The sequence below is a fragment of the Pongo abelii genome, chromosome 1, assembly GCF_028885655.2.
Source record: "Pongo abelii isolate AG06213 chromosome 1, NHGRI_mPonAbe1-v2.0_pri, whole genome shotgun sequence".
Lineage (NCBI taxonomy): Eukaryota > Metazoa > Chordata > Mammalia > Primates > Hominidae > Pongo > Pongo abelii.
In genome coordinates, this window is record NC_071985.2 from 14,307,371 (window position 1) to 14,333,224 (window position 25,854).

The 25,854-nt window shown below is 43.8% G+C and overlaps 1 long non-coding RNA gene across 1 annotated transcript; it reads left to right on the forward strand.

Annotated features, from left to right (window-relative positions):
* Nucleotides 1-1,173: 1,173 nt before the first annotated feature.
* Nucleotides 1,174-13,735, forward strand: LOC129060893 (uncharacterized). The gene is made up of 4 exons (XR_008527768.2): nt 1,174-3,439; nt 3,762-3,851; nt 4,831-4,982; nt 6,486-13,735. It is a non-coding gene; the product is annotated as an uncharacterized LOC129060893 (long non-coding RNA).
* The last annotated feature ends 12,119 nt before the right edge of the window (nt 13,736-25,854 follow it).

A 25,854-nucleotide genomic window follows, 5' to 3' on the forward strand; every position in this document is an offset into this window, starting at 1 on the left:
CTCCTTTTGTCATAATAAAATTTTAAAACGTAAAATAAACATTGTCATAATAAAAGTTTAAAATGTGCTGGGCCTGGTGGCTCACGCCTGTAATCCCAGCACTTTAGGAGGCTGAGGCAGGTGGATCACTTGAGGTCAGCAGTTCTAGACCATCCTGGCCAACATGGTGAAATCCTGTCTCTACTGAAAATACAAACATTAGACAGGCATGGTGGTGGGCACCTGTAATCCCAGCTACTCGGGAGGCTGAGGCACGAGAATTGCTTGAACCTGGGAGATGATGGAAGTTGCAGTGAGCTGAGGTTGTGCCACTGCACTCCAGCCTAGACGACACAGCAAGACCCTGTCTCAAAAAAGAAAAAAAAAGTTTAAAATGAGCTTTAAAAGACTGGCTTACAGGCTGAGTGTAGTGGCTCACAGCTATAATCCCAGCACTTTGCGAGGCTGAGGTGGGCAGATTGCTTGAGTACAGGAGTTTGAGACCAGCCTGGGCAACATGGTGAGACCTTGTCTCTTAAAAAAAAAAAAAAAAAGAAAAGAAAAGGACTTGCTTACAATATCTCTCATACTTGTAATTGGAGGTCATACCTTCAAGAATAACTACAAAAGCTTTTATTTTTCTTTGTATTAAAAAACCAAATCAACAAAAACTATTCTTCCAGACAACCTCTATAAACTTTCCAAACTAAAATTGATGAGATTCCCTTCAGAGTATTTTGTTGTTCCAAATAAAGAAATTCTGCAATATAAAGAGCTTTTTAAGACACAAATATAAGGTGATGCCTTATACTTGCCTATCCATCCTATTTTGCTGGTCTGAGTAGACAGGGTTGGTAATGACCCCAAATGGAACACTTCTCTAAGTGATGGGAAGATCTCATGCAGTGTCCTTCATCAGAAGTACCCATTACCTAGTGCCCTTGTTGGCACTGGAGTTGGAAGGCTCAAGATAGCAGGGAATAGGCAGCCCACAGTCCTGGAAGCAGGCCTGGTGGCACAGGCCTGGGTATGGAGTGTCAGTGGTGGCAGAAGAGGGGAGTCACTGTTTTCTTCATTGGTTAATGCCTCTCCCCTGGAGGGAGGGCAAGAGCTATGGTCTACACAGCCAAAGTGAGAAGTTGGTTGAGCAATTCTGCAGCAAACTCAGGCAAAATCAGGCAAGCATATTTGGGCCTAGGAGTCCTGGTTACCACAGCCTAAAGTGATAGGGACAGAAAGTGAAAGGAACAGAAAACCAGTCTGTATTTGTTTTATGTGAATTTTGTAGCAATGGCTTTTCCAAAGGAGGAAAGAAAAAGTTATTCTTTTTAAAACACGGTTGAAGAAGAGGATGCTTTTCCTATGGACATAGTAGGCCATTTACCAATGAGTTATTATGATAAAAAATACCTACTGGGCCTGTGTAGGAAGCCTGGAATTCTTTTACTTTATTGTATTTTCCTCTAAGGATATATTGCGTTATTCCACAACAGGCTGGTCATAATCTTTGAGAGATTTACTTCTGAGACTTTTTGGTGTGGCTTCATTCACACTTCACATTTCATAAGAGAGACAATTTTGGCTACTTTGAAAGAACCCTCCCTCAAACATAAACATCACAGCATCCTGACTTTAGAGTGTCTGTCTCAACATTTCAGTGTTAGAAGGTTTATTGGAATGCAGACAAATAAAATAAGATAAACAAAATCTCAGTGTGCTTAAACTGAGAGCAGTTTCTTTTTGGAAGACGTGTGTGTGTGTGTGTGTGTGTTTTGATGAGCTAAGTGTTGATTATAACACAAAAAGACGGAAAAGTGTGAGATTAGATAAGTGTCTGCTAGATCCATTATTGCTGTGTGCATTCTGTGAAATGGGCTTAGAGTTCACTGGTTGTAGCTGCAGGATAAAGTTCACTTGTTTATTCTCAGTCTGATTGGGCCACCATTGAAAACAGAATGTGAACTACTATCCAGAAGCCCTCTGTGAACTTCAGGTCTGCCTTAGGAGGGACGCTTCCAGTGAGGGAGCGCGTGATGAAGTCTGCAGGCATTGCTTGGGCAATGCTAAGTGGCCCCTGGCCAGGGTAAAAGTTAAACCAGGAGATGGTTGTCAAATGCAGTTGTTAGGTGCGGCACATCTTTCTCAAGCTGCTGAGCTGAGCAGGAAAGAGAGACGTTTGTTTATGGATTTATCTCATCTATAAGACACTTTTATTAGATGAACTCTGTATCAGTTCTATGTAGAACTCTGTACCAGTTCTATAAGGCACTCTTTAATCTGAATCTTTCTATTTGCTCAAGAGAAAAACAAGTCTGACTTGCATCCCATTGAAGATTTAGATTGGACTGTTTACATCTTTCACCTGTGCCCCCCGTAGCGTCCTCTACCAATGCTATCCTACGTTGATTTTTCCAGCAACCTGGGAAGCAACCTCATAGGTGGTTTGGGATGTCTTTTGGCTGTGCTTTAAAATTTCCAACAGATTTGCTGCACATCTTAGGACAAATATGTTTCCTATGAGTTGTGATGATTTCTTACAGTACATTTGCAAGCATGTGTATGCATCTGCAGGAAACATAGCCTGGCTCTGTGAAGGAATACTGCTGTGACCGCAAAACTGTTTCTGTGGAATTTTCTCCAGTGTGGTCATCCTGCCTTCAGGTCAGTGAATAGATGGTGTTTGGACAGCGTCTGGCACAGATACTTTAACCTTAAAGCTTAATGTATAACTGGTATTTTTTCCCCTTCTGTGTCAGCAGTTGGCAACGGGACACTGTAAATAAGGATTCTGGTTTGTAAATGGACGTCTGTTCCTCCAGGGGAGGGGAAGGCTGGAGTAAGCAGTTTTGAAATTCATGCTGCAAGTGATAATTTGAGTAACCTGTAAGACCTGTGGATTCACAGGTTTCAAAAACAGGAAAGTCTCTTGTTTGAAAACCCTCTAAAGCAACATGTGGGCTTAGAAAAGAAGCCGGCTTGTGGTTTGGTGATTGTACTTCCTTATTGATATAATGGCCGCTGACGCAAGGCCTCCTGGGATTGCAGCGCGGTGACCGCAGGCCTGACGGTTACCCTGACCGGGTTCTGAAACAGCCCGGGGCTTTCAGCACAGATGAGAAGTCTAAAAATTTCCCTTTTCATTTCCTCTCTTGTGTGACTTTGTCATTTTTTAAAAAACTGGTCACAGAAAAGGGAATTTTGCCCATGCTTTTAAGGAGTTTATCTCGACTGAGTAGCTTCCCCGCCACTCCTCTAAAATCCCTCCTCAAAAACCCCAAGTTAAAAAAAAAAAGATCTATTCTTGTAGATTTTTTTGTGTGGGTCTATGTTTCATTCATCTGCTTTTAGGCTGGATTTATAACAAGCAGATCTTTTAAAATGGTATGATTTTAAAATAAAATTTAAAAAAACCACACTGAGATCTTTCCATAGCTTTGGCTTCTGGGAGTTGAAAGCGCAGGTACGTGCTACATCTTCTGGAAACCTAACCCTCGCACGCCAAGTGGGAGGTTCTTTTGGTCAAATACTCCCAGGACTTATGCTTGAGTTCTGAAATAAGTGAAAGCAGATGCCATTACTGTGCGACATAGCTAACTGACCGCGCCCAGAAAGTTCTGTTGGCTAGCTGTGTGGGGGCTGTCTTAAGCCCTGAAAACATTCTGCATCAGAACTCAGCTTCATAAATGGGTTCCTGCTCTCCTGTCTGCCCTGGAGATAGTCATGCATGACAGTTTGTGGGCTGACTGTGCATTTAGGCAGCTGCTTTTCCTCTCTCCCTCCAGGAGGAAAATAGAGCAAAAAGGTAGAACTTACTTCCACACCCAAGTTTCTCCTGAAAGCACTGTGCCTGTTTTGTTTGCTACACATCTTAGGTATGTATGTTTGCATCTATGCATGCAGGCATGCGTGTATTATTTATGTATGTTATTTGGTCCAGCCTTGAAGCTCCTTTTATTTTTCAGTGAATTGAAAGAAGGTAACCTTTGGATGTATATATTTTAGTGCTCCAGCAGATTACCAGTGAAACATGCCGACTCTCACCAAACCACCCCATGTTGCCAAATCTTCTTTCTTGGCCCTGATGATCTGCAACTTAAAACCAAGGCCCAGGTTGACTGCACAGCAGAGTTTACTGTTCGCTCGCTCGCTCTCTCTCCTCTCTCTTTTTTTCTGTAAGCCCAATAAATCTGCCCTATCACGTCATTGAGGCCACAAGGAAATGTAATCCTGCCAAGTGTGGGAGTTAACAAAAACTGCCAAAGTCTTAAGGTTACAGAGAGAGCAAGAACCACTTTCTGGGTTATGCATGTCTACTGTGTATGTGCAGGGGTGCCATGTGTATGTACCGCGTGTGTGTGTGGGTACTGTGTGTGTGCATGGATGCTATGTGGATTCACCATGCACTACCATGTGTGCATGAGCACCATGTGCGTGCACTGAGAGTGTATGTGGCTAGCAGGTATGTGTACTGTGTGTACCTGAGCACTGTGCATACCTGAGCACTGGGCCTATGTATGGGCACGTGTTTATAGCATGTATGCATGTGTGCTATGTGTATATACCATGCACTTGCACACATATACTGTGTGTGCAGCACACCAGATGCCACAGATATGGTGGCGGGAGGGTCAATGACAGGGAATTGGAGGGAGGCAGGTGTGAGGCAGGCCTGCTTGGGAACAGGTAAATCACTTAAGGACGCAGTGCTTTTCATCTGCTTTGCTGCTCTTTTCCTCTTAAGCAGCATGCGCTGAGATTGCAGAAACGTTAAAGATAGGGAAAGTGTGTATCCCATCTCCCCTTCCTGCCTGACTCTCGAGTAAGTTTTCTTTAAGTATCTTTTTTCTTCAGCTTCAGGAAAAAGAGGACCTTAGAACTGAAGGAGCAAGGATCCAGCATCACACTGTTTTTGTTAGCTGTGTGTGTGTGTTTCCTGTGTATCCAAAAGACAGAGGAGATGAAAAAGCAAAAGAGAAGAAACGAGGAATCAGATTGGAAAGAGAGTATGAGTTTGTACTTATGAAATAAAACTTTTATCCCTCTACACAGGACCGGGAGTCTGTCCCAATTTCCTGTCTCTAACCTCACTGTAAGTGCTGACCCACTTCTGGCTATTTTTATTTGTTTCTTTGAAAATGCTCACTGTGATTGGAGTTGACTTGCCAACTCTGTTCTGTAGCCTCCCCACCACCTGAGTCCCAAAGGGCAGCCCTTCCCACCTCACGCCCAGTAATTATGGGTGAGTGCTGAGCCAAAGGATGGCAGGGCTTTGTTGGTGGTGCGACCAACGGGTGACCCCTTTCCTCGCAATCAGAGACTCAGGGACAAGCAGCTTGCACCTGCACGTGGAGCTTTGCACACGGCCTTTTGCCTGATTTTCCTCTTCGAGGCATGCCCCCTCCACGAAAGATGGGCACCTTCCCATGTTCCGGAATTCTTGGGGGTGTGCTGACTCCAGGCTCTCGCCCCAGCTTTGGGCCCAGGGCAGTGAGCCTGTGTAGTTACTTATCTAGGATTGCAACCTGAGTCAACAGTGAAACCAGGAAGTGAACTCAGGGTCCGGCATTGTATGGAAAGTTGGGTGTATTTACTTTTCTCTTAAAGCAAACTTTGATAGACTCTTTAATAATTTACCATGGAGGATATAGTTCTGGTGAGATTTGACTTGGCATCCAAATCTAAGTCACATATTGATAATGGAGGAGAGGAACAGGGAGTCTTTTACGTTTTTCCAGTTTTATCATTAACCCCATGTTCAGAAATCTGTTTGCTTTTAAAAGTGTCAGTTTCCTCGTTTAGGAAGGTGACAGTTCTCTACTGATGATGAGGTTTTTTTTTTTTTTGAGATGGAGTCTCGTTCTGTCACCCAGGCTGGAGTGTAATGGCATGATCTTGGCTCACTGCAACCTCTGCCTCCCGGGTTCAAGCGATTCTCCTGCCTCAGCCTCCTGAGTAGCTGGGATTACAGGCATCCATCACCATGCCTGGTTAATTTTTTGTATTTTTAGTAGAGACGGGGTTTCGCCATGTTGGCCAGGCTGGCCTTGAACTCCTGACCTCAGGTGATCCGCCCGCTTCGGCCTCCCAAAGTGTTGGGATTACAGACGTGAGCCACCACGTCCGGCTTGATGAGGTATTTTGATGTCCTTTGTGGAAAGGCCTTATCACCCGGCTGGCACACAGCACTGTGGGAACCTCTGGTGGGGCTGTGTGAGGAATTAGAGTGACCTTGACTTCAGCCAGGCCATGTGGGTCTCAACTCTGTCACTTACGGTGTCACCTGGGGAATCCCTTCCCTTCTTTGGCCTCAGTGTCCTCCTCTGGGAAGTGAGGGTAAAAAGTCTCTCCCTTGTAAGGTTGTTAGAGGGCTTGGCGAGGAGATGGATGTGAAAGGCTGGCCAGGGGTGTGGAACGTAGCATATACTTGGTGGGGCAAGCTATCAGGGTTATTTATTACTTAAATCATTTTAATTGTGGATCATAAAATTTCTATTTTCTCTTTCCAGAGATTTCTCCAGGACATCACCTATATGAGGTACACAGTGTGATGACACATTCTATGCTTTTCCTACTTGTCTCCACGTGAGTGTCTGGAGCTGCCCTTCAAGGAAAGCAATAGATGAATGATTCTGCCTTCCTGCTGAGAGGGATGTGGGTCCTGCGGATGGTCGGGGTGAAGCTTCCTCTCCTTTCTGCTGACAGCACTTCCTCATTAAATGCAGAGATCTGCAAAAAGGGAAAATAAAAACACAAGAAGAAAAATGAGGCATCAAAGACCCTCCTCTTATGCCCATGGGGATTTGGAGGACGGGTTATTTCTTTGCTTTCCCAAAGGGCCCAAGAAGAGCTTCCGGGGAGAGGGAGAGCACCCTTTTTGAGGATTCCCAACAAGCCTGTCTCCCGAGAGCTCCTGTAGGAGAGGCGGTAACTAGGGTGCAGATCATTTTCTGTGTTAAGGGCATCCAAGGAGAGAAGAGAGTGACCGCTTATGACTTGGGAGGCCCATAAAGATGGGGTCCTGGATGAGCAGTAGCAAGGAGGGTACAGGGACGGGTGTGCCTTGGGGGCTGGCAGTGAGGACAGCATTGTCCGTAGAGAGTTTAAAGACAAGAATCAATCTAGCCCCAAGTCAGACTGGTTTTAAACCATTTTAATTGCCACACACCAGTAAGTTCAAACAATATCAGTGATAAAATCTCCTTCCGTTGGGCAGCCAGTCCTTCTGCTCCCTCCTGCTGTGTCCTGAGTGAGTGGGGTAGGGGGAGCTAGTGTGGCCCGAAGACAAAGGAACCCGAGATATTTCTTTCCTCTTCCAAGCAAGAGAGGCTGGAGACAGCACATGAGTGTTCAGGGATCCTTGGGGGTCAAAAGAGTCACCTGAGAGAAAGGAAGAGAGGGGAACTGCCACAGCTCAGTGAGGGGAACACCGCAGGCTCTGCCTCTCTTCCCCACCTGTCTGGGAGGAGGGTCTGGAGTGGAGTCCATGAGGGGCTGGGCGGGGCTGGGTCCCTACTTTGGAGGGAATATGGTAAGCAGACTGTACAGCCAAGCAGACAGTCCTGGAGGTTGAGGGCGTGACAAAGAACTGTAGCATCTTCTGTGTGTAAAGACACCTTTGCCTTCTGTCCTGACCCGCAGACGGGCAATTCTCCTGCCCTGCCGTGCTTCTGCCATTTCTGGTGGAAATAGCTCGAAAGACTCCTGCTTATCCACAGAGCAGGGGCATTTACCCATTACAACCCCCTGGTGAAGTGACACGGTTATGCCCATTTCATAGACGAGGAAATTGAGGCCCAGAAAGGGGCAGGAACCTTCCCCAGCTGGGAAGCAGTAGATCTGGGCCTTGTTTGCTCCAGAGGCTGCCACCCCGGCACCTCACTGCCCTCAAAGGCTGACGGGGCCCCCAGCAGCTGTAACCATTTCTTTCGAGTGCTTTTCATTGTGTGGAAGATCATTTTGGGGGGTGCACAGAGCTCCCAGCTTATTGTGATTCAGCAAGACCCTGGCGTGTCACCTATGGGAGGTGGCCTTGCTGGGCATAGTGCCGGCCAGCCAGAGACCCTCAGTGAACAGGGGGCGTTTCCAGAGGGCCTGGTGTTTTCTGCATGGCAAGACTCCTACAGAGAGGCTGACCTGGTTTTCAGAGAGCAGTTTGCGTTTCCAGAGGCCCTGGGGGCACATGTTCCTATTGGATTCCTGCACTGGAAGTAAGCTTGTGGGGCCGGGCTGCCAGCAGTGCCTGCCTTGTGCCAGGGCTTTTTTGGTATGGAAAACTTCAGAGAGGCGTCACCGCCACCTCCTTTTTGCTCAGGATTTGCTCATCTCTCCCCACCTGCTTTCCAGGGCTCAAGCCTGGAAGAAGCCTTAGGACATGGGGGAAATGTCTAACGTGGAGTCCACCTGCTGAGCAGGACTCGGTGTGAAGGAAGAAGCCTTGTTCTGATTCCTCATAGCCCAGCCACCCCTTGCCTGAGCTAAGCCTGGCCACAGGACCCACCTGCAGGAAGGGCTGGCCCATGGCTTCACACTGGGCTCAGGCTGCGCTAAGAGCCCAGGGTGAGGACCTCCAAGCCCGGGAAGCCTCAGTTGGCCAAAGTGCTAGATGCACGTGGTCTGCCTTCATCCCTGCTTCCCTCAGAGCTTGCATTTTCCAAATTCAAGAGAGCCTCCACCTTCGAGAAGACCAGCCTGTCCCGGTTATTTGTGTCCCCCTACTATATCTCCCTTTGTTCTGCAGAGCGGTACGCATAAAAGGCTTTTGGGGAAGGGGAGAAGTGTGGCTCAGTGACTTGCACAGGAAATTGGAAATTGGATCCCCAGGTCTACCCCCACTCCTCTGACTCATGCTTAAACAAACCCAACACATGCCCTGACCTTTGCTCTCTCCCTCTATTGCAGGCCATACCTGCCAGCAGCCTGCTCTCCCGGCCATGCTGCGGTTCACAAAAGTCCAGCATTTGGCTAGCTTCCTGGGGGAATGAATCTTTCAGAGCCAAACTAATGCTATGCATGCAGCTTATGATTTTTTTTTTGTCTTCAACAAAGTGAATACTTACTTTTTTTTTGCTCTTTAAATTGTCATCCATTATATTCATCAACACAGAGAGATGGAACATTTGGCAAAATTATTTTAAGTAGCACTCCAACCTGTGATCGTAATTTCAAATCAAGGAATATGCTGAGCAGCTGTGGGGAAGAACAAAGGGCCTGAGAGTGATTTAGGGCCTGGGGGAGGGGAGGCGGTGGAGTTGAAGGCCCCAGCCGGTAGCAGAAACAGCTGGGGAGGTAGGTTGTGCACACCCCGTGGGGGAGCCGGCCTTCTCAGCCCTGCCATCCCATCCACACGTGCCTCATCAGAGAGTTTTCATCTGCTGAACATACCACATGTAGCACTTTAAAATAGATAAACTAAGAGGATTCAGATTCAGTTTAATACCCTTGCTGAGAGTTTCGGCTCGGGAGTCGGACAGGCCTGGCCTTGAATCCTGGTTCTGCCTCTCACCGGCCTCAGTTGCATCATCTGTAAAATGGGGCTAATGTAGCAATCACTTCGTAGATATTACTATGAGGTTGAGTGTTTATTTGACCCAGTCACTGGCATAGAACAAGTGTTCAAAATACTATTATTATCACCAATATGCAGAAATGTTCAATGTATACACTCGGTTTTTGCAACCAATTAATTCAATGAACATCTATTGAGCACCTGTTATGTGTTAGGTGCAGGGCTGGGTGTTGTATGGGTACAAACACGTAAAGCATAGGAATTAATATGCTATTAGATAAACTAAAAAGACTTCTATTGACTTAAAAAGTAATAATGACTTGTAAGCATATTTAAGTAATTTACAAAAGAGCCTTTCTTTTTTTTACTTTTGAGATGGAGTCTTGCTCTGTCTCTCAGGCTGGAGTATAATGGTGCTATCTCAGCTCACTGCAACCTCTGCCTCCCGGGTTCAAGCAATTCTTGTGCCTCAGCCTCCAGAGTAGCTGGGCTTATAGGCGCCGCCACCACGCCCAGCTAATTTCTGTGTTTTTAGTAGAAACGGAGTTTCACCATGTTGCTCAGGCTGATCTTGAACTCATGACCTCAGGTGATCCACCTGCCTCGGCCTCCCAAAGTGCTGGGATTACAGGCGTGAGCCATTGCTCCCGGTCAAAAGAGCCTTTCTTAACAGATGGTCTGTTAGAAACAATTTGAAAAGAAAATATAGAGTTGAAAAAAATAAAAGGGGAGCTGCATTCTTTTTAATTGTTTTTGAACTTGTTGCTTTTCAACACAGCTATTATCTAAATTAACTTAATTTCTTAAAATAAGCCCTGCTTGATACCCAGGAACCTTCAATCAACTAATTTGCAGATAATCAGACCTATTTACAAATAGTCTGGTTTGTCTGAGTGACTTTCAGTGACACATGCATACTCAGAAAGGGTATCATTTGCCAGGGATTAGTCAGTTCTGCTGAATTACAGTCTTCAGAATGAGAAGTCATCTAGTTCAACCTTTCATCCTTTTAATAGAATTTCTGGTAGATAACAGCTGAGCTTCTGCTCCGACTCTGCTAGGAATGGAGAACTTACTACTTCAAAATGTAGATGCTGCCCGGGTTGAACAGCTCTAAATGTTCAAGATGGAACAATTAATAGGAAACTAATTGAAAAGAATTTGCGTAGCACATCTCAAGGACAAAAATCCCTTCTGTTGTTTTTTCCTTTTGTCTTGGTCTGCATCTCTGTCATTTGGTGGTGTTTGGACTGCCTGTCTGTCTTCCCTTTTTACTCTGAGCGGCCGCCTGCCCTATGCCCCCTGCCCCCAGGGGAACAACAATGGCCCTGATCACAATTGGGTGGCCAAGCGTATCATGCCGTAGAAGTTTGGAGCCAACACTCAGTTCAAGTTGCTCCTCTCCTTATTCTCTAGGGTGGCTCCACTAGGTTCTGCTTTCTTGGAAAACAACAGTGAACTTTGTTCAGCCAAAACCCTATTTCCCAAGCTGATATTTGCTCACTGGCCTCCCCTCCTCCAGCTGCTCCCAACTGCTGACCACTTCTTGAGCGCACTGCTAGCTGCTTCTGCTGTTCCAGCACTTCCTGGAAGGCAGCCGCAAGCAGCCGAGGCAGATGGAGCCCAAGCCCTGTTGCTTGTGGCCTTGGCTTACTGAGCCTGAGTCCACAACTGGATCATTAGAAAAGGGACGGTGTGTGTGCCTACCTTTGAAGCCAGTAGGCCAACAGAAGGGTGAGCAGGACAGTGCCATAACACCTAGAGTTACTGTGTTTGGTTCACACTTCTGGTTTCCTGCAGAATTGCTAGAATTTTTTAAAAAAGGAAGCAGCAAGTTGAGAGCAACTAAAGTAAAAAGAGAAAAGTGATACAAAGGGAAAGGTTTATTTTTAGAGCTCTTAGATTCTGAAACTCCTTCTGACTCTTTTATCCTTTTACCTCTCCCTTTCTCCTCACTGGGCTCTTTGTCCTCATGGGGACTGTGCATCTCTGATCTCACTCTAGCTCTGGGTCCCTTAGGCTCTTCTGGTTTTCTGGCTCCTGGAGTGAGCCCTTTCAATGAGGCCCTCCCTCAATTTCCCATCCCTCTTGTTCTTCTGCCATCCAGACTCATCGCAGCCCAAATCTGAGACCGGCTGGCTGCACGGCTGGCTACTCAGAGCGGTTGGAGACAGCCATGCCCTGGGGCGACTTGTTCCATGGTGATCTGACTGGTTCACGCAGGGGTCTCGGACCTCACGGACCTCATCAGGAACATCAAATGGGGTTTTTTTGGCCGGAATGATATTTAAAACAATTTGATTTAGTTATGAGCATTTAAGAAATAGGAGATCACCAGAAAATCCAGAGTTTTAGCTCCACAAGCAGAGCTGGAGAGCTGGTGGTACCCGGTCTTTACCCATTCCGGAAGGACCACTGGCTGGAGCTGAGAGGCAGTGGCTTCTCTGACATGGGGCATACACTCCATTTTGCCACCTTCTCTGCAACAACAAAGAGTGTCTTCCTGGACCCCAAACTGAGAATCAGATGCCTTTGATCAATGGGCTTGCTTCCTCCCACTCCCCAGACAACCTGATTCATGAGATGCCTGCCTGTTCCCCGTGGGCATCTGAGTTTGCAGCCTATGCTCAGTAGAGTTTATTCAGCAATCCTTTTCCTGACCTATAGCAGATTCCTAGCCCACCACATTTCTAATGCAGCTGTTGCAAGTCTTGTCCAGACCTTTCAGACCCTTCATCTCTCCGGGAGATTGTGCCTCATACATTATTGAAAAGATTGAGGCCACACAACATGTGCTCTAACGCCTCAGCTTTCTGCTTCTAAGGTCTCTGTTCTCTCTCCATTCCTTCTTCCTTCTCTCCTTTCTGACTCTCTTTTTCTTTTTTTCATCACTTTTAAAAATTGTAAAATAGAATGTACCTACAGAAAAAAGAGGCCGAGGCAGGAGAATCACTTGAACCTGGGAGACAGAGGTTGCAGTGAGGCGAGATCACGCCATTGCACTCCAGCCTGGGCAACAAGAGTGAAACTCTGTTTCAATAAAAAACAAGAATAAAAAAGAACCAAAAAAACAAAAACAAAAACAAAAACAAAGATACACAGTTCAGTGATTTATCACAAAGTCAACACCAGTGTCATTATCAGCCTGATTGAGAACTAGAACTCTGCCCTCCCTCACCCTGGACGTACTCTTCATTCCCCCGTCCACCTCTATCTACCCTCCCTCCCTATCAGAGGCGACCATTATCCTGACTTTTTATGTAAAGCATCTTTGATTATCTTTACCACCTAAATATATATATAAACATGTTTATAGCAGTTTTATTCATAACTGTAAAAACTTGAAAGCAACCAAGATGTCCTTTAGTAGGTGAATAGATAATAAACTGGGATACATTAAGGCATGCACCATTATTCAGTCCTCAAAAGAAATGAGCTATCAAGCCATGACATGATATGGAAGAACTTTAAATGCATATTACTAAGTGAAAGAAGACAGTCTGAAAAAGACAGTATGATTCCAACTATATGTCATTCTGGAAAAGGCAAAACTGCAGAGGCAGTAAAAGGATCAGTAATTGGCTGGGCGCAGTGGCTCACATCTGTAATCCCAGCACTTGGGGAGGCTGAGGTGGGCGGATCATGAAGTCAGGAGATCCAGGCCATCCTGGCTAACACGGTGAAACTCTGTCTCTACTAAAAATTCAAAAAATTAGCTAGGCGTGGTGGCATGTGCCTGTAGTCCCAGTTACTTGGGAGGCTGAGGCAGGAGAATCGCTTGAACTTGAGAGGCGGAGGTTTCAGTGAGCCAAGATGGCGCCACTGCACTCCAGCCTGGGCAACAGAGCAAGACTCCGTCTCACACACACACAAAAAGAATCAGTAATTGCCAGGGATTAGGGGGAGGGAGGGATCAAACAGTGCAGCACAGAGGGTTTTTAGGGCAGTGAACTACTCTGTATGATACTATTATGATGGGCACCTGTCGTTATACATTTGTCAAAACTTGTAGAATGTACAAGACCAAGAGAGAACCCTAATGTGAACTATGGATCCTGGGTGATACCGATGTGCCAGTGTAGGCTCATGGATTGTAACAAACGCATCGCCCAGGGGGGGGATGTTGACAGTGCGGAAGGCTGTGCTATGTGGGGGGCAGAGGGTATATGAGGTATCTCTGTACCTTCTGTTCAATTTTGCTGTGAACCTAAAACTGCTCTAAAAAAATAAAATCTTAAAAAAAGGGAAAAACGTCTCTTTAAATGCTAAGATTTAGTTTTTGGCTAAACTAAACTTTAGCATTTCAATGCTAAAGCCTGTTTTTTTTTTTTTAACTTTATATAAATGTAACTAAACAGTATGTATTCTTTCATGCGCCGCACTTTTTACTCAACATTATACTGGTGAAAATCATCCAGGTTGTCATGTGTAGGTGTAGTTTGCAGTTTTTATCAGTGGATAGTATTACATTAAAAAAATGGCATAATTTGTCTGTCTATTCTACTCTTGATGGACGTTTAGGTTGTTTCCAGTCTAGGGCTATTATAAATGACGCTTCTATGATCATCCTTGCTCTTGTGTGCTGGTGGAGGCATATGTGTGTTTCTGAGGGTATTACTCTGAGCCTGGAGTCTTCTTTGTGGAAGGGTTTAAATTATCAATTCAGTTTATTGAATAGTTATTGGGTTAGTTAAGATTGACCTACTTTCTTGTGTCCATTTTTGATAAATTTTCTTTTTAAGGGATTCACCAATTTATCTAAATTTGCAAAATGTTTTGGCATAAAACTATTCATAATAGCTTCTTATGATCTTTAATAAAGATGGTTCTGTTGTGATGTCTGTTTATCATGCCTGACATTGATTATTTTAATCTTCCTTTTCTTTCTTTTGCCCCCTTGATAAATCTTGCTGGTTTTTGTTTGTTTGTTTTTTGTTTGTAGACACAGGGTCTCACTATGTTGCCTAGGCTGATCTTGAGCTCCTGGCCTCAAGCAGTCCTTCCGCCTTGGCCTCCCAAAGTGCTGGGATTACAGGCATGAGCTACCAAGCCATTTTGCTAGGGTTTTAAATCAATTTTATTACTCTTTCCAAAAAGTCCAGATTTTGGTTTTGTTGTTACAGATCCTCCTTCATTTACAATGAAGTTGTGTCCCACTTAAAGTGTGTTTTTAACTTAAGATATTTTCAACTTAGAATGGGTTTATCTGGACATAATTCCAATGTAAGTTGAGGAGCATACTGCATGCATATTGCTTTCATATTATTGGAGTGATAAAATCATAAGTTGAACCATTGTAAGTTGGGAACCGTCTATATTTCATATTCTATATTTGTTTTTTAGTGCATTAAATTCTTCTTTTCTCTTTCTTTGGGTTTAATTTTCCATACTTTTTCTAATTTCTTGAGATGACTGCTTAGTTCATTAATTTTAAACCTTTCCTATAATCAATATATGCAATTATAGTTATAAATATTCATCTAATCATAGCTTTAACCTTATCCCATGACTTTCAGCAATCAATATTTTTATTATCGTTCTATTAAAATGTTAAAATTTTATTTTGATTGTTTTCTTGGGTTATTTAGATGTACATCTGCATTTTCAAATACATGGGGCCGGGCGCAGTGGCTCACGCCTATAATCCCAGCACTTTGGGAGGCCAAGGTGGGTGGATCACCTGAGGTGAGGAGTTTAAGACTGGCCTGGCCAACATGGTGAAACCGCATCTCTACTAAAAATACAAAAATTAGCTGGGCATGGTGGCACGCGTCTGTAATCCCAGCTACTCGGGAGGTTGAGGCAGGAGAATCGCTTGAACCAGGGAGACGGAGGTTGCAGTGAGCCGAGATTGCACCACTGCACTCCAGCCCGGGCAACAGAGTGAGACTCCATCTCAAAAAAAAAAAAAAAAAAAAAAAAAAAAAAGGGAGTTTTCTAATCATCATTTTTGTTATTGGTTTTTTAGCTTACTTGCAATGTATTTAAAAAGTGTATTTTGTATAATTTCAGTCATTTGAGATTTGCCAAGACATGCTTTATGACTCAGCATATGGTTGATTTTTGAAATTGTTTCTTATGTGTTTGAAAATAATGTACACTTGTGGTTGTGAGCTCAGTATTCTATATATGTCCATTAGGTTATAGTTGCTGATTGTGCTGTTTGAATCTTTTATATCCTTACTGACTTGTCTGCTTGTTCTGTTAAATATTGACAGAAGTGTGTTAAATTCTACCATAATGATTGTGGATTTGTCTAGATGTAGATATGTTGCTTTTTGCTTCATGTATTTTGAGGTATTAGGTGTATATAATTTTATAATATTTGCTGGGCATGGTGGCTCATGCCTGTAATCCCAGCACTTTGGGAGGCTGAGGCGGGTGGATCCTCTGAGGTCAGGAGTTCAAGACCAGCCTGGCCAACATGGTAAAACTCTTGTCTACCAAAAATACAAAAATTATCCAGGTTTGATGGTGCATGCCTGTAATCCCAGCTACTTGGGAGGCCGGGGCAGGAGAATCACTTGAACCTGGGAGGTAGAGGAGCCGAGATTGTGCCACCGCACTCCAGCCTGGGCAACAGAGTGAGACTCCATCTCAAATAATAATAATAATAATAATTTCACAACATTATAACTTCCTGGGAAATTGAAAATCTTGTTATTAAGACAGGCCCTTCTTTATCTCTAGTAATGCTTTCTGCTTTAAATTCTATTTTGTTTGATAATTAATAATATAGATAGTCCAATCTTTTTTGGATTAGTATGGTATATATTTTCCATACCTTTACTTTTATCCATTTTGTATCCCCCCCCAGCTTTTTTTTTTTTGGCTCACCTCAATTTCAGCTCACTGCAACCTCTACCTCCAGGGTTCAAGCAATTCTCCTGCCTCAGCGTCCTGAGTAGCTGAGATTACAGGCACCTGCCACCACGCCTGGCTAATTTTTGTATTTTTGGTAGAGACGGGGTTTCACCATGTTGGCCAGGCTAGTCTTGAACTCCTGGCCTCAAGTGATCCACCCGCCTCAGCTTCCCAAAGTGCTAGGATTACAGGCATGAGCCACCATGCCCAGCCCATTTTATATCCTTAATGTAATCTTCTGTAAACACTATACAATTGAAAACATTAATCATCTGGCAATCTTTGTCTTTTAATTGGACCATTTAGTCCATTTATATTTAATGTAATTCCCGATTTCCTTTTTTGGTGGGGAGACAAGGTTTAGCTTTGTCATCCAGGCTCAAGTGTAGTGGTGTGAACATGGCTCACTATAGCCTCAACCTCCTAGGCCCAAGAGATCTTCCCGCTTCAGCCTCTCAAGCAGCTGGGACTACAGGCGTGTGCCACCATGCCTGGCTAATTTTGTATTTATTGTAGAGATGGTGTTTCACCCTCTTGCCCAGGCTGGTCTTGAATTCCCGAGTGCAGGCAATCTGCCGGCCTTGGCCTTCCAAGTGCTGAGATTACAGGCGTGAGCCACTGTGCCTGGCTTAATCCCTAATATATTTGGATTTAGATCTCCCATGTTGTTGTGTGCTTTCTATTTGTCCTACTTATACTCTATGTTCATCTTTCTGTCGTTTTATTGCTTATTTTGGATGACTATTTTTTAATATTTCGTTGCCTTCCTCTATTATCTTGGAAATTATATATCCTTTTTACTCTTCTTTTGGTGATAAGCCCCAAGATCACAGTATTCCTTCTTGTCTTATATTAATTGGTGCTTCATGTTCTTTTGAGGCATTTCAAGAACTCTGAAACACCCTAACTCTACTCCTGTCCCCAATTTTGTATTATTATTGTCATGTATTTTAAGCTATTATTAATTAATTAATTAATTTTTTGAGGTGGAGTCTCGCTCTGTCACCCAGGCTGGAGTGCAGTGGTGCGATCTCGGCTCACTGCAAGCTCCGCCTCCTGGGTTCACGCCATTCTCCTGCCTCAGCCTCCCAAGTAGCTGGGACGACAGGCGCCCGCTATTTTTTTTTTTTTTTTTTGTATTTTTAGTAGAGACGGGGTTTCACCGTGTTAGCCAGGATGGTCTCGATCTCCTAACCTCGTTATCAGCCCGTCTCAGCCTCCCAAAGTGCTGGGATTACAGGCGTGAGCCACCGCGCCTGGCCAATTTTTTTTTTTTTTGAGATGGAGTTCGCTCTTGTTGCCCAGACTGGAGTGCGATGGCGCAGTCTCGGCTCACCGCAACCTCTGACTTCCGGGTTCAAGCGATTCTCTTGCCTCAGCCTCCCGAGTAGCTGGAATTACAGGCATGTGCCACCATGCCTGGTTAATTTTGTATTTTTAGTAGAGACAGGGTTTCTCCATGTTGGTTAGGCTGGTCTTGAACTCCTGACCTCAGGTGATCTGCCTGCCTCAGCCTCCCAAAGTGCCAGGATTATAGGCATGAGCCACCGTGTCCGGCCGAGGAATATATATTTCAAATACAACAACATTTAAAATGTTTTATATAGTCACTCTCAATTTATATTTACCTATATTTTAATACTTGCTATTTTTAATGTAATACTTTCCTTCTTGCATCTCTGACTTTCCATCTGGGACTGTTTTCCTTGGGCCTGAAGAATATTCTTTAATATTTCCTTTATTGTGAGTGACAAATAATTCTGTTTTGGTTTGTTGTCTTTAATTCATCTTTATACTTGAAGGATATTTTTGGAGGGCATAAAATTCTAGGTTGGCAGTTATTTACTTTTAGTATGTTAAGGGTATTCCATTATTTTTCTGGATTTCCTTGTTTCTCTTGAGAAATCAGCTCTCTATCTAATTGTTGCTCCTTTGACAGTGATCTGTCTTTTATTCTATGGCTTCTTTTAAGATATTTCTTTTTCTTCTGGTTTTCAGCAATTTTACTATAATGTACCTAGGTGTATTTCCTTATAATTCTTGGAGTTTTATGGACTTCTTGAATCTGTAGCTTTATGTGTTTAATTTGCTTTGGAGAAAATCTCAGTTATTATCTTTTCAAATATTGCTTCTTTCCCATTTTCTCTTCTATCTTTCCAGAATTCCAGTAACATGTGTACTAGGTATTCTTACTCTATTATTTATCACTCTTAACTTCTCTTTTGTCTTTTTCATTCTTTTACTCCTTCATGCTTCATTGCAAATATTTTCTTCTGATCCAACATCCAATTTACTTCAGCTTTGTCTATTCTCTTATAAAACACACCTATGACTTATTAAATTTAATATAATAATATAATGAATACAATGTATAATATAATATATAATAGAACATATAATAATATAACATAATATAATATAATAAATATAATAATATTTTTTCCTTTCTAGAATTTCTGTTAACACCAATATCTGGAGACTCTCTGAGTGTCCATTGTTCTATTTTCCATTGTTATGCTGATTTTTATGTTTATTATCTTTTCTTCTTATTTAGTTATTTTTGCTGTTATAGTGAGCATAGCTATAAAATTAATTGTGGAAATTATTTGAGACCTAGGATAATCTTATCTTCCTCCAGAGAGGACTTACTTTGCTTTCGTCAGGAGTCTGGGGCCAAGAGTACCCTGAGATTAATTTAATCCAATTTCATGGATTGAAATGATTTGAAGGTGAGCTGCAATGTCTGCAAAGGCCGGGCTATTTCTGGATAATATTTACTCCTACAGTATAGTCCTTTAGGGTCACAACCCAAAGATAAGGATTTTCCTGGGACACTCACTTTGGTGGGCCCTGGACCCCAGTATCAGATCCTCTAACCATATGATGCTGTGTAAAGTGTTGCTCAGACTCTCGTCCTCTCTGCTGTGTGAACTGACGTTGGCTAACAATGAGGAGAAGAGTGGCTTCAGACTGTGGGTTTACCTCTTGGGCCTCCATTTTTCCTGGTCTCTGGCTTGCTAATTCTTCACTCTTGTGTTAGCTATCTGATGCTTCCAGAAAGATAATCCCTATATTTAATGCAACTTGTATGTTTGTCCTCATTGGGAAGATTGGTATGAATTACCTAGCTGCTATGGTTGTCTGCCTCTGATTTCACATCATTGTCAGCCTTCTTTCTTTTGTATTTCATGGACATTTCAGGGAAAGAAATGTCCCTTCTTCTCTCTAAAGCCAGCCCTTACAGGTGTGGCTTGATCTCCTTTCTCTCCATACTTGTCTAGAATCATAACACATCTTCAATCTCTCCTTTAACACTAGAGCCTTCCCCTACAAACACGTTCAACTATCCCCTACACAAACAAATACAACCAACAAACACGTTTTCCTAAACCTTGCTATTCTTTCCAATCACAAGCCTATGTAGTACTATTTTTGTGATGACTCTTGCCAGAACAGTTTATCAACTCCTTTTTTTCCCAGAGTAATATTGACAAGTCTGCTTAAATCAGTGTTCCCAACTTGATTGATTCACTTGGCCAGAACGAGTTTACATAGAGAAGAGTGAAGGGGGAAGATAAAAAAAATGAAGAGATGCAAGAGGAAATTTATAATGTTTTATTTTTCATTTTTGTGGCGGTGTCTTGCTCTGTCACCCGCACTAGAGTGCAGTGGCACGATCTCGGCTCACTGCAATCTCCACCTCCCGGGTTCAAGCAATTCTCCTGCCTCAGCCTCCCCAAGCTGGGAATACAGGTGCCCGCCACTACGCCCTACTAATTTTTTGCATTTTTAGTAAAGATGGGGTTCCCCCATGTTGGCCAGGCTGATCTCGAACTCCTGATCTCAAGTGATCTACCCACCTCAACCTCCCAAAGTGCAGGAATTGTAGGCATGAGCCACCATGTCTGGCTATATATATGTGTATGTATATATATATATATATATATTTTTTTTTTTTTTTTGAGATAGAGTCTTGCTGTTTCGCCCAGGCTGGAGTGCAGTGGCGCCATCTCGGCTCACTGCAGCCTCTGCCTCCCGGGTTCAAGCAATTCTCCTGTCTCAGCCTCCTGAGTAGCTGGGACTACAGGCACGCACTGCCACGCCCGGCTAATTTTTGTATTTTTTAGAAGAGACGGTTTCACCATGTTGGCCAGGATGGTCTTGATCTCCTGACCTTGTGATCCACCCGCCTTGGCGTCCCCAAGTGTTGGGATTACAGGCATGAGCCACCACGCCCAGCCCATAATGTTTTAAATTATGCAGACAAGCCTGGGATTTTTCCATAAAAATTATCTGTCCCTTGTTCTTATTTCCTCTTTTTCCTCCCTTTTGTTATCAGAGTTTTTGAAGGGGCAATTTATCCTTGTTGTTTCCATTACTCAAACACATGCTCTTATTTAAACGTCACCAAAAGCCTCCTACTTGCCCATCCAGTGGCCTTTTACCAATCAAAACTTATTCTCCTTGTTCTTCTTGTAGAATTCGTCAGGCTTTCATCCCTCAACTTTCTCCTCCCCTGTGTTCTGGAATGCTTGACTTTCTCAGCTCTCCTGCCTACTCATTCTTTTCCACCTTCCACTCCTTTCTTCTACTTCCTAAAGGTAGAACTTCCAAAGGTTCTTGGCCCTTTCTCTTCTTTCGTCTTCTCATCATAGACTTTTTGCCTTAGTAGATTCATGGCTTCCACCATTCTTTTTTGGGTGAGGACACCCAGATCTAAATATCCGGCCTAGGCTTCTCTGCGGGGTTCCAGTTTTGCATTTCTGAATGACTGCTGTTTTTTCTAGCTGCGTGTCCTAGAAGTCCTTCAAAGATATTTTTAAAAGTTGAGCTCATAATTTCCATCCACAAACTTCCTATTTCTTATTTCCCATGTCGATTAATATCACAACGGCATCTCTATACTTCTTCTTTTTTCTCTACATTAAGTGCTGTTTCTTTCATCTCCGCTTGTTTAAATCCTATACAGCTTTGAAAATTCAAAGGTTTCTCCTTCAGAAAACCTTAGAGTCATGTGAAAAAAGTATGGGCTTCAGCAGTGAGACATGTGGCTCAGATCCAGGCTCTGTCACTAACTGTATGAGTCTGTACAAGGCGTTTACTGCAAACTTGAGTTTTTCTCATCCATAAAGTGGGAGTCAGGGTGACTAGCTCACAGGTTTATTGATAAGATTAAATGCATTATTTATGAGCATGCTGTATGTCTTTTATTAGACTGTAAGTTGCTTGAGAGCAAGATTCATGTCTGATTAATCAATATATCCCTAGGTACTTATTAGTTATCAAATGAATGAATTAATATTGCACATTTTGCCAAACAACATGGTGCTGATGTCAGCATTTTATTCACCCATTAAGAGATCAAACCTACTTTATTTTGGTCAGTATTGCCTAATTATATGCAGGCACTACTTTGATATTCTTATTTTATGTCTGCTCTGGTTGAATGGCTTGACTTAACGTCAAAGGGGTGCTAAGATGGGAGAAGCAATCTGGGGCTTTTAGACCTACCCTGGGGTCAGTTTTTTGTTGCCCTCCCACGTGCAGAAAAGTTTGAATAATTGTCTAGTGAGCTTAATAGTGTAGACAACCGGCTCTGACTGGAAAGGTCCCCAAGTCCCATTGCCTCTTTTTATTTTTGCTTAATTTATCCAGATAATTCGTTCATCTCTTCACTTCTTTTGATCTTTGGTGAATAGCCTCTTGGGTCCAGGAAGCCATCTATTCCTACTTCCCTATTCTCATTCTCTCTCTTGCCTCTTTCCTCCTCCTTGTCCTTAAAAATGGGCGAGGCTGGCTGGAGCTTTCCTGGAAAGCCAGCCCTCACCTGGGAAGGGATCTTTTTCCAAGGGCATACCAGGCCCAATGCACCTGTCTGCTAAGGTGAACATGCCAAGCACTTGTCCCTCTCTTGGCCTATCAGATGCAGCTGAATACACTTGGCTGATGCTCCAGTAATTTGGTTATTCATTTTCAGCTCTCGGCTGAGTGTCTACACCTGGTCAGAGCTTGGCTCACGCACTTCCTAGTTGCCTTGGCTGAGTGTCTGCAGCCATTGCATGTTTGCTCTTTCCCTTTCTCCTCATTTTCCCTCATTAGGTAAGTCCTTCAAGGGAGAAATAAATGGAAGTGAGGTAGGAGACGAGCACGCACGCCAGTGGCATTCCCTTTGAATAGCTGGAAAAGATCTTAGAACATAGTTTTCTGGTCAAGGCCAGTGTAGTAAGCTGAATTATTGCCTCCCCCAAAATATCAGGTCCTAATTCCTGGAAGCTGTAAATATTACAGCTGAATATTTGTGTCCTCTCCCAAATTCATCTGCTGAAATCCTAATGCCCAAGGTGACGGTAATAGGAGGTGGGGCCTTTGGGAGGTGCCCTTGTAAAAGAGAGTGCAGAGCTAGTCCCTCCCACCATGTGAGGACACAGCAAGAAAGTCCATCACCATGTATGAACCAGGAAGCGAGCCCTCCCCATGTTACTGGATGGAAGGTCTTGACTGTGAGTTGTCTAGGTTCTTGGGGTGTTGAACAAAGAGTTGAACAAAACGCACAAACAAAGCAGCAAAAGAATGAAGCAATGAAAGACAAATGAAGCAACAAAAGAATGAAGTAACACAAGTACAGATTATTGAAACGAAAGTACACTCCACAGAGTGGGAACAGGCTCGAGCCAGCAACTCAAGAATCTCCCAATTTGGGTTTTTATTAAGCTGAAATAATTTGGTAACTCCCCTAGGCTCCCTTTAGAGGTTTCCAGTTGGTTCCATCTTATGAAGGATTGGCCTGTGACCAATCGGAGGCTGAAGTGGAAGCTTGGCCTGCCATCAATCAGAGGCTGAGATGGAAACTTCTGTCTTGTTATCACAGGAGTAAAAATGTGGCCTGTATGCCACCTAATCTTGCCTAGAACTGGCTGCACCTGCTGTTCTTTTGCTTATTTCTTAACCCTTGGTTACCCTAATTCCCTATTCTCCTGTCTCACCCAGATATCAACTCTGCCAGTGTCCTGACCTTGGATTCCCCAGCCTCCAGAACTGTGATAAACAAATTTCTGTTGTTTGTAAGCCACTCAGTTTATAGTAGTTTGTTTCAGCAGCCTGGAAAAACTAAAACATTTACCTTATTTGGATAAAAGGAATTTTGCGGGGCTGGGTGAGGTGACTTATGCCTGTAATCCCAGCACTTTGGGAGGCGAGGAGGGTGGATCACTTGAGGCCAGGAGTTCGAGATCCACCTGGCCAACATGGCAACACCCCGTCTCTACTAAAAATGCAAAAAGTTAGGTGGGCATGGTGATGAATGCCTGTAATCCCAACTACTTGAGAGGCTGATGCAGGAGGATCACTTGAGCCCAGGAGGTAGAGATTGCAAGTGAGCTGACATGGTGCCATTGCACTCCAGCCTGGGCAACAGAGTGAGGCTCTGTCTCAAAAAAAAAAAAAAAAAAAAAAAAGGATTTTGCAGATGTGATTAAGAATTTTAAGATGGGGAGATTCTTCTGGATTATCTCGGTGATCCCTAAATGACATCACAGGTATCTAGTTATAGGCTGAATGTTCATGGGTGAGCCCACTAAGAGCTGCTGCTCCCGCTACCACCAGGAAGCTGGCCACCCACTGCAAAGCTGCCATACAGCTGCTACAATCTGTGCCCCCCAAACAGATACCGCACATCCAAGGCTTCTGTCCCCTCTGAACCCAGTTCGAAATTCAAGTCTTGCATGACTGCCTGTTATTTGAGGAATTTAAATTACAACTGGGACTTTGGTTGCAGGGGTGCCTGGGAAATGTGGTTTTTAGCATTCCAGCTTCTGCATTTCAGGAAGGCAACTTCCCGTTGTGATGGTTGTTGCACTCCAGATGCCATGGATTTTGAGTGGGCCAGTCCAAAATTTCTTACACAAACACCTACTGTGTGAATAGTAGGACTCTAAGCCAGTTAAAAAGCCCTGCACGCAAGGCACTTACTTTCTTATGGGTATAGCTAGTAAGTTCATGAACAAATAAACCCAGTAATTTAAGATACTGTTATTTGCCACAAAGGAGATAAAGTAGTGTATTGAGGTAGTGACTAAGAGTGGGGGTTGCTTTAGCTATGTAGATTTATATATAGATTTAGCTAACAGAACAGTCATAAAAGTTCTCTTGACCTGGCATTTTTTGTTTTGATCTGAATGATGAAGAGGCAGCCATGTGCAAGTCTGAGGAAATGGTGTTCCAAGAGGAAGGAAAAGCAAGTGCAAAGGGTTGGAGGTGGGAATACCTTGGCACGCTCAAGGGAGAGAAAGAAGCCAGTGTAGCTGGAGTGTAGTGAACGAAAGCAGAGTGGAAGGAAATGAGGTCGAAGGACTAGGCAGATGCTAGATCCCGAGGACCCGATGGGGATTTGGATTTTATTCTTGTGACAACAGGAAATCACTGGGAAGTTTTATGTGGGGGAGTTAGAGTGGGTTGAATAGTGCCCTCCAAAATTCACGTGCACTGGGAAACTCTGAATGTGACCTTATTTGCAAATAGGTTATTTGCAGAGGTAATGAAGGCAAGGATGAAGATCCATCCTGGATCAAGGTGGGCTCTGAATCCAATAAGAATGTCTTGGTAAGAAACAGAAAATGAGTCACACAGAGAAGAGGGTAATGTGGAGATGGAGGTAGGGGTTGGGGAGATGCAAGCCAAGGAGTGGCAAGGATTCCCAGCAACCACCAAAAGCTAGGAGAGAGGCAGGAAATGGGTTCTCCCTTGGAGCCTCCAGAAGAAACGGATCCTGCTGCCATCTTGATCTTGAACTTCTGGCCTCCCGAATGCTGAGAATACATTTCTGTTGTTTCACACCTCCCAGCTTGTGGTACTTTGTTATGACAGCCACAAGAAACAAATACAAGAGTGATGTGATCTAATCAGTGCTATAGAAAACTCACTCTGGCTGTGGTCTGGAGGTGAACTCTAGGAGCCAAGACTGATGGTGGCAGGGAGACCTGTTAGGACTGGATGTGGCAGGGGTCCAAGTCGGAGATGCTGCTGCTCAGACTGGAAGAGTGTCTGGGTAGATGATGAAAAGCTTTCAGTTTCAGGATGTGCTAGCAAGGTAGACCCTGTAGGTTTTACTGTTGGATTGGATGTTGGGGGAGGACTGAGAGATGAGAAAGAGGAGTTAAATCTGACTCTTAGGTTTCTGGCCTATGCTGCTGGCATGATTTATTGAGATGAGGTGGCTTAGGGAGCTAAGTTGGGATTGAGATGCTTTTTGGTCATGCGAAGTTGGTGATGCGTATTTGAAATCTAAATGGAGATGCTGAGCTGGGCAGTTGGGCTAGACCGGTCTAGGGCTTCAGGGATAAATAGACACAGGGATAACATTTGAAAGCCATCTACATATAGGTGACATTTAAAGTCTCGGGACTAGATTAGAGAGTAGATGTGGAAGAGAGAAGAGCTAATATCAGAGCTCTGGGGCATTTGAGTGATAGGTAGAGGTCCGGAAGAGACAAAGGAACCCGAGAAAGCAT